The sequence below is a fragment of the Castanea sativa genome, chromosome 12 (genome assembly GCF_040712315.1).
Source record: "Castanea sativa cultivar Marrone di Chiusa Pesio chromosome 12, ASM4071231v1".
NCBI lineage: Eukaryota > Viridiplantae > Streptophyta > Magnoliopsida > Fagales > Fagaceae > Castanea > Castanea sativa.
This window is the reverse complement of record NC_134024.1, coordinates 42,287,253-42,302,011: the sequence shown is the minus strand read 5'-3', so window position 1 is coordinate 42,302,011 and position 14,759 is coordinate 42,287,253. Positions and strand designations below refer to the sequence as shown.

General features: G+C 36.5%; 1 pseudogene; it reads right to left on the bottom strand.

Moving 5' to 3' along the window:
- Positions 1-379: 379 nt before the first annotated feature.
- On the bottom strand, positions 380-10,810 carry LOC142620704 (putative LRR receptor-like serine/threonine-protein kinase At4g29180; annotated as a pseudogene).
- Between the last annotated feature and the right edge of the window lie 3,949 nt (positions 10,811-14,759).

The following is a 14,759-nucleotide window of genomic DNA, read 5'->3' as shown; positions in this document are numbered from 1 at the left end:
TTGGAAACATTTTGAAACCATAAACCCATAAAGGCATGGGTAGGCCCACTAAGAGCCCAAAGAGGATTAAAAGATGAAATCTTTTTGAACTAATTAACCAAGCCCTTTAAACTAGGGTCAGGACTTATATGAGAATGAACGTGTGTGTGTGTGTGTATATATATATATATAATATTCTTATTGTGCTTCAAATTTAATATCTAATATATATGATATGTTATTAGGAAACTACTTTCCCAAGAAAAATTAAAAATAATAGTAATAATCCAAACTAGCAATTACAAATTAAGACTATTTGACAAAAATGAATAAGCAAAAACTAGTCACACACTTGAAAGTCCTCAACATGGCTTTATTACCTTAACTAGACAATCTAAATCTACCTTGCAAATGGACCAGTCATTTCAGATGAGTTGTATGATTTACTACTGATCTCCTCCCTTAAACCCTTATTTTTCTCCTCACTATGAGATAATTCCATTGCTAAACATTCTTTTAGTTCTGATAATAAAAGACTCATGGTAGCTCTTTGACTGGAGGTGGGTGTAGTGCATGTCATTGCTAATTCTAAAGCTTTCTAGACATAGTTCACATCAAAATCTCCTTGCAACCTTTTATCAACAATACTTTCTATATCCCCCATTTCAAGCTTAGGACTCACCCAATGCACCAGAGGGATTGGTTCATCATCAATATATATATAAAAGCAGAGACCTCATGCGAGAGTGCATGAGGTTCTGCCATGTGGCACTCTATATGAGTTTTTTGCAATTCTCTTTATTATGAAACGATTTTTTCCAACCTCAAAAATTAAAACAATGCAGCTTTTGTGTTTAGCACTTATTGCTTCATCAAAAATCAATTCACTTCTTCCTCTCTCCTAACTCTTCACTTCTTTCCATTACCAAAAAAAAAAAAAAAAAGACTCTTCACTTCTTCCGGACAAAAAAAAAAAATTCACTTCCCCATTCAAATTTAAATGCACACTATGGATAAGCACCTGGCAAAGTGAGACCAAGCTGTGCACTATTACACATTTACAATAATATTATACTTTCCAAGTAATTTCTGATGAAATCAAACCCATCTTTAAATTTTTTAAATTTCACTCATTTTCTATCTTAACTCTTTAGTTCTTTCTCTGTCTCTTAACTCTTCACTTCTTCTAGCAAAAGCAAAAACAAGAAACTCTTTCACTTCCCCTTTCAATTAAATGCACACTACGTACCTGTTTCTTTGGAAAATTATATATTGATGATGGATCAACGATTCCTCTATGAGTTCATGGACAAAAGCTCATTTCTTAGTGTTTGTAAATAAATATTGTCAACTCTCTCTCTCTTTATTTCTTTCTTTCAATTTTTTTTTTCAAAATTTTATTTGGGATATTGAGTTTGCAGTTTGCAATGTTTGAGGGAAGACAGACTCAGGGAGATTGAAGCTTCAACTTTACCTATTTTGGCCAAGGACTAAAGTCATTAAACCCAAGGAGAAAAAGCCACTGGCTTCTAATTTATCAAACCCTTCTTCAATATCTAAGTCCTAAGAGGTACAAAATACTAATACTCAATTTGTTCATTCTTTGCTGTTGTTTGGTAATGGGTTTTAGACAATCAAACTAGATGGTGGTTTGTTTCTTTTCATTTGAACTGTTTACTGGTTAAGATTTTTACTGAGCCACCCCATTTTTGTAATTTATAATTTGTTTTTTGGTGAGTGATTTAAATGTGTTACATGAGGATGTGATTAAGAAAATTGGGTACTATTTATACCCTAAGGCAAAGACAGATTGAGTAAATAATCTGGTTTTGTAGGGCAGGTAGAAAGATCAAGGAGGAAGAAGCTTAATCAATAAATCAAGCTCTTCCATGCCACATGTAGTCGGAGCACAAACTCATGTATCTATTTGGATTGGGTCACATTCAAAGCGCCAATGGAGGCAAAACTTTTGTGGGATTTGAAGTGCAAAGAGCTCAAGAGTAATTACATATTTTATTTTGAATCCATAGTGTTTGATAAAATGCTTGACAGAAAATTTATAATTTTTATTTGGTTGTATGATGTAGCAGCCTATATAGTTGGCATGAGTGAAACAAATTAAATTAGCTACGGGTAAGAAAGTTGTTATTATTTTTAGGCGAATAATTTTCTTTTACTTATTGAGGAGTTAAGTATTATTTGGTAGCAAAGTTTTAAAATAATCTCCACAATCTACACATATCCTATGTCCTACTAAATGATAGAAACTCAATTGTTAAAAATAAGAACAAAGAAAGAAACAATAGAATTGCAAAGGTATAAATTAAGAACTAAGTGGGTAGAAAAAATGATATGGTGTCTCCATTATTTGAAGGTTAGCCTAGAATCTATATAAACTCAAAAGGGTATTAAAGAATTGTTAAATATATTATACCGGTACACCTTTGTTAAAAAATTGTTAAATATGTTGAATCATGTCTACCTCAACCATCATTGAAACTACTTACTTTATTTATTTATTTATTGGTCAAGTATCATGTATGGCTGTTTGCAAGAGCCTTGATAATATCAAAGTGTGTTTGTTGCTTTGCCTAGACATGAATCACTATGCAACCTTAGTACTGCTATAGTTAAAATATTATTGAAGATGCTTCATAAGATCAACACCTTAGTTAGTCATTTCGTATGACAAGGGATAGGTTGAAGGAGTTTGATATGCATAATGTATGCTTGCAATTAATTGGTTTACAATCAACTAATGGTATGCAACAAAATATGCCTACATGCTCCGAAGTTTCTACTATAATTGTAGGTGATTTTAGCAATGAAAGTATTCACCATTTATGCTATAATATATGTAAAAAAAATTTCAAAAACTATTTTACATAAAAGTTTATAGCATTATCCGCGCAATGCGCGGGCAACCTTCTAGTTTTTTACAATTGCAGGTTGGTCGGTGATTAGCTCTAACAAAACAATCCCAAAACTGAAGACGTCACTTCTCTCGTTCAACTTTTGAGTAGACAAAATAATAATTACGTCACGTCAAATGTTAAAAAATATGTTTTTTTATCAAAAAAAAAAAAAAAAAAAAAAGAGTGTGGCTTTTATAGACTAATCCCTAGCCTTAGGTGAGTGTAGTTAAAAAAAAAAGGACTTGTTGCATACTAATGAAATGAATTGCTCATCATTTCTAATTACCAATCTAATGTTATTATTATTATTTTTTTGCAATCATTTGAACCAAGTGCAACCCCCTTTTAATGATGCAAAAAACTAAACGAATTACATGATGAACACATACTCAGGGTCAAGATATCCAGTAGTGCCCATGACTGTAGTTACTACATGACTTTGGTTATCACTCGGAAAAACCTTGGAGAGACCAAAATCTGCTATCTTAGCATCCAAGCTCTCACTTAAAAGGATGTTGGCTGACTTTACATCTCTGTGCATTATAGGTGGCTTGCATCCATGATGCAAGTACTCTAGTCCTGCAGTATCAATACAAATCAGAAACAGATGACATAGACATAGAATCAAATTATGGTCCGATTAACACAATGTTATATATGAGGCACTAGATCTATAAGCAATAATACAATTTTAAGAAATTATATAGGTTTAAGTATGACTTCGAAGCAAAATTGAGACAAAAATAAAATATAATGCAGAAAATGTTTACATATGCACTGAAGTATAGAAAAAATATCTTCATGATCAGAGCACCTCTAAAAGGATATCTTCGACTTGGTCTAGTCTTTGCAAAACTAGTGACATTTGCAACAAAGGAGCTGGTTGGCTTATTAAAAATGGGGCCTCCATTAGCTTTTGGTATGATAATTGGACTGGTAAAGGCCCTCGTAATAGAACTGAGCACTCCCTGAAAGTTTGGGACACGGGATCCCAATGGAAATTGGCTTCTTGACAACATCTCCTTCACCCCCCCCCCCCCCCCCCCCAAATCGCCTTCTTGAAACTATAAAAGCAAACCCCAAACCCTTCCACTCCACACAAATGGAATGTCTCTTTTGGCACCCATCCCCTAATGGGCATTTTACCCATCATCCACCATTAATCCTAACTAGAAATGGTTTTGGAAAATCCCCACCATTCGCAAAACCAACACCTTCCTTTGGCTTTTTTGTCATGATCGTCTCCCCACAAATAGACCTCCTGAAAAAGAGACAAATCCTCTCAGATGATACATGCCCACTATGCCATACCGCCCCAGAAACATCTTTATACGTACCCTAAGGGTTTGTCCCCATTTGGTTAAACCTAACCCTTATGGCCTTACCCATCCAGCCCACACCCCGCGGCTTCCACAATCATCCCAATGAGGAGTGGACTAAGTGTATGTCTTCCTCCTCACACAAAAGCTCTTGCCACCCCACCTGGACATACCTTGGAATGTCATCTTTCCCACAACCACTTGGTCCATTTGAATAGCTCAAAATAAGACCACCATGGAAAATCAAGCTTTCGAACCACCTTTAATCCTCAGAAAGATTAAATCCCTTACCACTGAATTTTTCTTCTCTTTCACCTATCAAATGAAGAGAACAAGACATACCAACAGCCTCATTGTTGGAAACTACCTCCTCTACGCTTCTTTACGCTAAATACGGTTCAGCTCAGGGAAACCCAGGCAAAGCCAGTTCCGGGGGGCTTATCAGGGATTCTAGAGGGAGTTGGATTGGGGGCTTCTCAAGAAGCATTGGTAAATAATATGTGAGACAGCTAGGTCTGGTGCACTTAATGAAATTTTGTTCCAAGGATAACAACAACCAAGCCTTTGTTCCAAAAATTTTGAGGTCGGCTGTGGTTCATATGTTACATTTGCTAAAAAGAATGTAGATGCTGACCTTGTGGCGCATCAATTGCAATGTGGAGTCTCATCTCCCAACTCAAGGTATGTGAACTTGTATCTGCAACCATAAATAATGAACAAAAATTTCTCATAATTAATCCCAAGGATCTGAACATATTATTATTATTATTATTATTTGACAGGGAAGAAAACTTGTATTAAGAGAAGACTACGTCATTAGAAAAATGAAGTAGCCAGAAAGAAAATGTACATACAACATAAAAGAGAACAAAAAAAAAAAATTACTTACAGGAAGATAGGGAATCTAAAAATAGCAGAATTGATTGTTTAATAAAGACTGGGACAATGCATAGAATAAGCATTGTAATCGGTTATTCGTCATTCTTCATTCAGATAGTGATACTAAACATGGAAGTACCTGAAAGATAATCTTTTAGGTTGCCATTAGCCATATATTCAGAAATTAGTGCCATGTTGTCACCATCATCACAGTATCCAACAAAAGATACCAAGTTCCTATGGTAAACCGTCATTAAGAGCTCAGCCTGCAAATACACCAGCAACCACTTAAGTCTATAATCAATGGTTAAAGCAGTTACTTAGCATGAATATATTCACTAGTGACAAAATAGAGAGTAAAAGTTGTTCATCCATGCCATCACATTTTTATTTTAAACTTTATAACGTATAAAGAAATTTTATTGAATCAATGGTACAAACCTCAGTTTGGAATTCCTTAGGCCCTTGAGATGATGATGCGGAGAGCATCTTAACTGCAACATGGGTGCCATCAGCCATTTGGCCATGGTACACAGTCCCAAATCCTCCCTTCCCAATGACAGTATGGAAGTTGTTTGTAATCTTTAAAACCTCAGCATAAGTAAATTGCCTCTTCTTGACACTATGCTATGTTTTTTGCTGGAGACAACCAACTCTTTAGCTGAAGTTTACACAAAAACATACTTTAGACAGAACCTTTGAATCTTTATGTTGTAGAGCAGAAGATTGCCGCATATACTACATTCTAAAATATATTACCTTCTGATCCATATATTCCTTTGTATAATTTCTTTCAAATATTATTTTTCTTAATGTTATCCCGTAGTAATGGTCCTATGGATCCTAAAATATTTTTTCAAGACACTGTCAATTTACATTTGTTATTATTTTCCCCCTCTTTTATTATTTCTTCTGCATGTCATTTTACATCATTTTTCACTTTTTTGCACCTCTAGATGAGCATGATTTCCTGTTGAAGTATTTTATACTAATTCTTGTATGTTGGGAGCATACAACGCACATAATCATAATGATAAAACTAGTCAAATTACCCGATTTTCTTCTTCTTCCCAGTTTCCAAATGACAAGCAAAGCAATGAAGAGGACCAATGCTGACATTGTTGGTGCTAGTATTGGAACATAATTTGTTTTCCTGTTTTTGCATGAACTTGAACTACAAACATTTTGGTCATCCACACTGGAAGCAGGGAAATAGACAATTAAACCATATTTTCATGTATCATATTAGTGCATAACTGTAATTCATGAAATCCTAGAACATGAACCACTTCTATTATGATATTATCTACTCAAAACAAGAATTTGCAAAACATGAAAAGAGATAAAAAAAAATATATATATATATATAGGCCTTTTCTGCCATATTAGCATCTGAGAATCTAAGAGGAAGGCAAAGCTCAATGTCAGTAACCCAGCCTCTGATCTTTCTATAAGAGCCATAGGAACAGAACCTGATAATTGGTTGTTTTTCAAATTCCTACAAGTCAGTAATATGATTTCTGTTAAAGATATGTGTTCTTAATTGTATTAAAATTATAATTCCAATGCTCCAGATCTTACAGGAACTTCAAATATTTGAGTTCTTCCAAAATTTCAGGCACTGGTCCAGTTAAGCTGTTGTATGATAAATCCCTGAGACAAAAGTATTTGCCTTATTAGATGTCGCAAGTTGTTGAACGAAATGCTAAATCTTGAAAGGGTTAATCCTTATTTTCATCAAGTTAGGGCTAGCACAACAGTCACGCAACAAAACATCTTGGATGTGTACTTATAAGGATTCCAGTAATGAGAGATTTGCAAAAGGAAGCTGCAATCGTCCCAGTCAAACCACATGAGGTCAGGTTCCTAGTCAAGGTAGAAAGCAACTCCTAAATAATGACATTTTCAATCAGAGATGTAGTATCAATATTGTTCAGACGAGAATGACTAACATTGAGATTATCCGAGGAGAAACTGAACCATTGTATTGGCATGTTAGACCTTCCCAAGAGTAATTCTTTGGCCCGCAGGGATCACCCACCCAGTTTTTGCTTATCTTATACGTCTTTTTGACATTCATGACAGCATCGACTGTATTTAGTAAATTAATATTTTATCAAATTGTATATTAAACTCTTTATTAAATCCAATATTCCTCAGAGTTGCTTCACCAAAAACACCCATAATATCATTCAAATTCGAGCATTGAACTCTAGCATTGCAGTTAATAATAATAATAATAATACAAGAAAGCTTACCATCTTCACTGAATGTTGGCGATTCATCCAGCTCTTTAACCAAGTAAATCTCAACAGCATTAAGGATAGGTGGAAGGGCTGAATCCTCCGTTTTGTATATAGAAATCCAGTGCTCTTTTCCCACCAAGACTCTTGGACTAGATATTGTGGTTGCATATAAGTAACGAGGACTAAAAGGTGTAGACAACGGTGGATCATTCCAAGATATATTGAACTTCCTCGACTGGTTCTTCTCAAGCTTCTCCACTTCAGCAAGGTACAAGTAAACATAAAACTGAGAGTTAGGATCATCACTGCCTGTGGTGCTTGATAGCCATTATCATTATTATTTATCGCTATTGAAGTGTTGATTGAATCCCAAGTAGGGAGCAAGCAGGAGGACCGAAGGCGATCGTAAATGTCATCTTTATATCTTCCACTTCCATTGGTTGATCCAACATCCAGTCTTTGGAAGAGTACTAATGAAGCAGATGTCCCAAACTCGGTATCATAAATTGAATTATTTAGAGGTCTAAGCTCCAAGGCTGAAATAAAAGGAGTTCCCAAGCCTTTGTTCACGAGACAAATGTGAATGTTGTCTGATTGTGCATAACCAATAATCTCAGGTATAACAGGCTCAGAAGCTTCTCTAAATTTTAGCGAGGTCCAAAGATTGACATCAAAATAGATGTCAAATTCGGGTAACTTGTTTAGTCCATCATAGTATAAATTGCCTTTTCCAGCGGTGGGGTTTAAGGTGTAACAATTTTTGTTTCCAAGAGGAAAACTTCTAAGATCAGAAAGTGGGTAAGGCAGGTCGAGAATGTTTGGATACATATACTCAGAAGAGATGTTCTTGTTAATCCCACTGTCTATATAAGCTTCATCAGGAGCATAGGAAATGCCAGTATCAATGTCTAGATATGTCGAATTCTTGGAATTGCCACAATCAATGCTTATGAAGCCTAAACAAAAAGAAATAAACGACAATATGATAAGAAACTATATCAACTTTATGAAAATCTAAACCACTAATCTATCAATTCAAACACTCATGTTTAGAGGCGTTGCAGCGTGGAGACTATGGAGGGAATTCTTTTATCAGATTTTTTTTTTTTTTTTTTCTTCTTATATCTGTATTACAATTTAAGGAGTTTCTCTTATTTGGTATCTTCATTTTTTTTTATTAAAAAATGCCTCTACATCCTTATATTTAAGTAAAGATAAAACTAAATAACAATTCGGTAAAAATACAATTATAACTCCTACTAAAATATTGTCTAAAAAATAGGGTCACTCTTCTATTGATTTTTAAATTGCTTTATCTACTTATAAATTAGATTCTCAAAATAAAAAATAAAAATATAAGTTTTATTTTTTTGCTATAAAATAGGACCACTAACCCCAACTTTTTATTTTTTTTTTCTTCCCCATTTTTCCCATTTATCAAGACTTACTCGTTTCTCTCTTCTTCTTTTTTCGATTTCTTTTCTTATAAATTCTAATCTCACTTTTTTTTCTTTTTTCTTTTTTAGTTTTTGTTTTTATTTTTTCAAATACCTTCTTCTTTATTTTTGAATTATTAAAAAAAGGTGATTTTTAATGTACTCATTTTTTTCTTTTTAATGATTTATTTATGTTGGTGTTTGAATTTCTTTCTCTTCACATCTATTTGTACTGCCTCTTCTTTCATTTTAATGAATGTATCTTCTATGTCCATAATAAAAATTACTATGTGTGTGGTTTAATTGGATAGAAGAGAGAAACATCTCAAATTGAGATGAATAGAAAATTATGAAACTAAATCCAAAAAAAAAAAACCTCATTACACACACGAAGCGCATGTTTCACGTGTGTGATGAGGCTAGTGTGTGTGTGTATTGATGTAGAACAGACAACACATGTCTTCTTAGAGCAGTAGGGGTGCAAGAAGCCACAATGCAATATCAAAAGAGGTACCAATAGAGGTCATTAGGGTGATGGTGTTGGAATTGCATGAAATTTGGCAGGTTAAAGGGAAAAGGTGTTCTGATCCAGATTCATGACATGATCGTCACCAAAATTTAGGCGAATTTGTTCATTAAGGTCCAGAAAATAGTGTTTTTGCTATTTATAGTAATATTTGTTTTTCCTTAATAACTTTTAGTTTAAAAGTCATAATAAAGTCCAGCCTATTTTGGAATGACTCTTAAGATCAGTAGTTTATGATTCTGCATTTAACTCAATTTTGTCATTCTTGGCAAATTTTGGTATATTGTCACCTAATCGTGTAATTAGTGCGAATTAGGGTTTTAGACGTTTTTCTCAATATTTATATGTTTTGTAACTGTCAGAGGCAAATCAGACTATTATCAATAAACACGGACTTTTGTCAAATTATTTCTTTGGTGGATTCCAATTTTTTTTTCCTTGTGAATTCAAGAAAACCTCTCGTGGATTCTGGAAAACCCCCTCAAGGATTCGAGGTTTACTACTAGGAACTAACAGCTTCGTTTCTATTCCATCAAGAAAGCATTGTATGTGCTTTCTTTAGGCTTCCGTAGCATCATATATATATATATATATATATATATATATATATATATATATATATATATATATATATATATAGAGGTTGGGTTCAAGTTATACTAGGTATAATTTTAACCAATATTATATTACTTAATAACTTATTATTGGATGAACATTTTGACTAATCAACCGTTGAATTAAATTATAATCATATACTCTCCATACTTGCAAAATTTCAAGGTGGTCAAAGATCATTAATCATGTAATCAATCAATTATTTAAATTCAAGTTTTTGTAGTTCAAAATAATTCATAAAAGATGAGTTTATGTATTTATATATAATTTGTATTTTGTAGTGCTTAATTATGATTTACATAGAAAAGGAATCTTAATTTAGAAAGATTATTTTCCCTCATATTGCTGATTTGGTTGTTTTTTATTTTTTTGGAGCCTTTTTTATGGAGTCAGATCTGTGGGAATTTGTTATAAATTTTTGGTGGTTGGATTTGGAAAGATTATAAGATTATAGAACCAAGAATGGGCCAGATTTGTATTTTATTTGGTTCTTTGTATCAATTGATTTCTTTTTTCTTTTTCTTTTTCTTTTTTGGTTTTTTTTCTTATCTCAAAATCCTAGGGGAAGGTTAAGTTAATTTCCATAAAATTTTATAGGTTTTTCCCATTTTATTAGTATTATAAATGAAAATCCTAAAAAGTTAGGCAATCAAAATTAGGAAGAAAGTGACTATTTGTCTAAGATAATCATTCTACTTATAAAATAAAATAAATAGAAAAAAAAAACACATATAATGCATTTAACAAACATAACCATACTTATTAAAAAAAAAAAAACAAACAAACATAACCATAATCAATTTTAAGTTGAGAGAATTTGCTAACCTTGTTGGAGCTGCCCATGAACAAAGATTGCACACAACATCAATGGGATGAAGTAAATATGTATCTCCATCAATCTATCTGTTATGTTCGCTAATGTAAAATGTGAAGACAATATAATGAGAATTTGTTTAATTCACTCTTGTTGTCTTGCGCAACTTAACCCATAGATGTCTTGACTAATCATCAACTACTTCACTTAGAATATAAACTTTATAAAGGTCTTCCTTTGAAGGGGAATAAAAGTGAGCATGACGGATCTACCTGGTTGATATGACGACATAAGGATGACAGTCCATACTTACATGGCCAAGGAGGACGAATCCACAGTGGACGAATGAATATGATGCAGGGATCATCCTTCCGGGATTATTTCCAAGAAACCTTAAATAAGAATTCACGCTATATAATTAGGGTTGATGTGGCCTTACTTGATCTCCACGTGAACATGCATAAGAAGAATTCTTGCATCACATGTTTAGCCCTGATCGAAGGATTCCAATAAGGAAGAGAACTCTAGAAGGTATCCAAAAGGAAAGAGTTCTAATCCTAGAAGGAAAGGACTTCATGATCAAGGCATGGATGCTAACCCTACACCACTATAAATATGCCAAAACCCTCATAAATCAAGGTACGCATAATTAACTCGACTCTAGCACTCTAGAGTTGTAAAAGACTCTAACTTGACCTTCGGAGGGTTTTTGGCTGGCATCACACCGGTGTTCTCTGTTAGGTCTTCTCTTTTCTTTTTGCAGGTGTTGTTTTAGTTTGGGAGTGCTTGCAGCTTACTGGTGATTTTTTTGGCATCATCAGTTGGCGCCGTCTGTGGGAAATTATTTAGCCTTTGCTCTATCCCTGAGACAAAAAGTTGTATGGTACTCACTCGATCGATGGCAACAACCAACAATCAAGGAGACGAACCGCATGCCACAGCTCTAGAGAGGCAAGTCCAAATGCTTGCGGCGGCAGTTGAGCGCCTAACCAAGCAGAATCATGATTTAGAAGAGCAACTGCAGCAAAGGAATGCACACCCAAGTGCACCAGAGGAAGACCAGGAAAGTGCTAGTGCGGAGGGGAGGAACGCGGAAGGGCCTGAGGGTAGCAACGTTCCAACTAGACCGGAGCGGCAGGAGACCAACCGGCCATCCATCTCAGACACCTTACCAACTCACATAGTAGTTAAAATGCAGAAGATGAGGGAACATATGGATGTGATGATGAACGCCCTCAGAGGACGAATCTCCAGCGACTTGGACGACCTAGTCTATAGAACAGATTCGTCTTTCACAGCGCTCGTGAGTTCCTGCCCCCTTCCCCTAAAGTTTCGCATGCCTTAGGTGGAGAATTACGACGGATCCAAGGACCCATTGGATCACTTGGAATCTCTCAAGACCCTAATGCATCTTCAGGGCGTACCAAATGAAATCATGTGTAAGGTTTTTCCCACCACGTTGAAAGGGCCTGCAAGGGACTGGTACAATAGGCTGACACCTAATTCCATCGGCACTTTTAAGGAATTAGGAGCACAATTCGTATCACACTTTATCGGGAGTCACTGCCATAAGAAGTCTACTGCATGTCTGATGAACATTAGGCAACGAGAAGACGAGACTTTAAGATCATACATAGCCCGCTTTAATAAGGAAACCCTCTCGATAAACGAGGCAGATGACAAGATACTTGTAGCAGCGTTCACAAACGGCCTGTGAAAGGGTAAGTTCCTATTTTCTCTTTACAAGAATGACCCAAAGACTATGTCTGAAGTGTTTTACAGGGCAACGAAGTATATGAACGCAGAGGATGCCTTGCTAGCTTGAGAGGAAAAGCTTAGAAAAAGAGAAAGGCAGGAAGATATACAATTAGATAAAGGACGAAAGATGGCTAGAACCGGAGAACGACAAGAAGATCGACGACCCAAACAGCCCACTGGAAGATTCACGAACTTCACCCCTCTCACAGCCTCAATTGACCAAGTGTTAATGCAGATCAAAGATGAAGGAACCCTGACTTTTCCCGGCAAGCTGAAAGAAGATCCGAACAAGAGGCCAAAAGACAGATACTGCCGTTTTCATGGAGATCATGGCCACGATACGACAGACTGTTATGACTTAAAACAGCAAATTGAAGCACTCATTAGGCAAGGAAGGTTGCAGAGATTTGTGAGGAAAGAGAGAACGTATCAACTCTAGAAACAAAATCAATGACGGGAGAACGAACATCCCAGACCGCCCGGAGGAGACATACGGATGATTGTAGGGGGCACTACTTCAGCCGGGTCGTCCAAAAAAGCCAAAAATACCTATTTGCAGATGGTTCAAAGCGTCTAGTTGACAGGTTCCTCACTGAAAGGGACACGATGAGATAACTCCAGCATCAGGTTTTCGGAAGAAGATTTGTAATGCCTTCACCACCCACATGACAACGCACTCGTCGTCAGCATACAGGCAGGGGATTACAACATGCATCGAGTTTTGGTGGACAACGGAAGTTCAATGGATATCCTCTACTACCCCGCGTTCCAGCAAATGGGGATTGATAAAGAACGACTGGTCCCAACAAATGCACCCCTTGTTGGCTTCGGAGGGACAAGGGTCTACCCTTTGGGCGTCGTCTCGTTGTCTGTGACGGTCGAGGATTACCCACAGCAAATAACCAAGGATGTAGCTTTTCTTGTGGTCGACTGCTCTTCTGCTTATAATGCCATCCTCGGATGGCCCACTCTTAATGGATGGAAGGCTGTTACCTCTACCTACCATCTAATGGTCAAATTCCCCCACCGAATACGGAGTTGGAGAGCTGCATGGAAATCAGGTGGCTGCACGAGAATATTACATCACCATGATGGAAATGGATGACCACCTACAAGCAATGAGCATCGAGGGACAGAGGACGGTGGCAGAACCGGTGGAGGAGTTAGAAGAAGTACAACTAGATGATTCTAGGCCCGAACGAACCACGAGAATTGGCACCTTGGCTAACCAAACAGTCCGACAAGCGCTCGTGTTATTTCTCAAAGAAAACCAAGATGTTTTTGCATGGAGTCACGAGAATATGCCGAGGATAGACTCAACGGTCATAGTTCACAGGTTGAACGTGTCACCCTCTTTCTCTCCTGTCCGACAGAAGAAGCAAGTGTTCGCCGCCGAACAAGATCGAGCCATAGCAGAAGAAGTACAAAAGCTACAAGAAGCAGACTTCATACGCAAGATGTACTACCCTGATTGGTTGGCAAATGTAGTAATGGTCAAGAAGGCCAACGGGAAGTGGAGGATGTGTGTTGACTTCACAGATCTGAATAGGGCCTGCCCTAAGGATAGTTACCCACTCCCACATATTGACACCCTAGTAGACTCCACCGCAAGGCATGAACTTTTGAGCTTCATGGATGCCTTCTCAGGCTACAACCAAATTAAATTGGATCAGACTGATCAGGAGAAAACCTCGTTTGTAACGAGTCAAGGGCTTTTTTGCTACAAGGTAATGCCTTTTGGGCTTAAAAACATAGGAGCCACATATCAGAGATTGATGAACAAGATGTTCGTGCACCAAACTGGCAGAAACGTACAGGTTTACGTAGACGATATGCTGGTAAAAAGTGTGCGGGTGTCTGATCACCTGAGGGACCTTTAAGAGACTTTCAATACTCTTCGGTCATACAAAATGAAGCTGAATCCGAACAAATGCGCGTTCGGAGTAATCGCAGGAAAATTCTTGGGATTTATGGTATCCCAAAGGGGCATTGAATTCAACTCAAAGAAAGTAAAGGCAATCGTGGAACTATCTCCTCCAAGGACGGTAAAGGAAGTACAAAACTTGACCGGGAAGATAGCAGCCTTGAACAGGTTCGTATCAAGAGCAACGGACAAATGCCTCCCATTCTTCCACAAACTAAAGAGATCATTCAAATGGACAGACGAATGCCAAAAGGCATTTGAAGAGTTAAAGATGTATCTCTCCGCTCCGCCGTTGCTTAGCCCATCTATGCCGGGGGAAGAATTGTTCCTGTACCTTGCCGTCTCCTC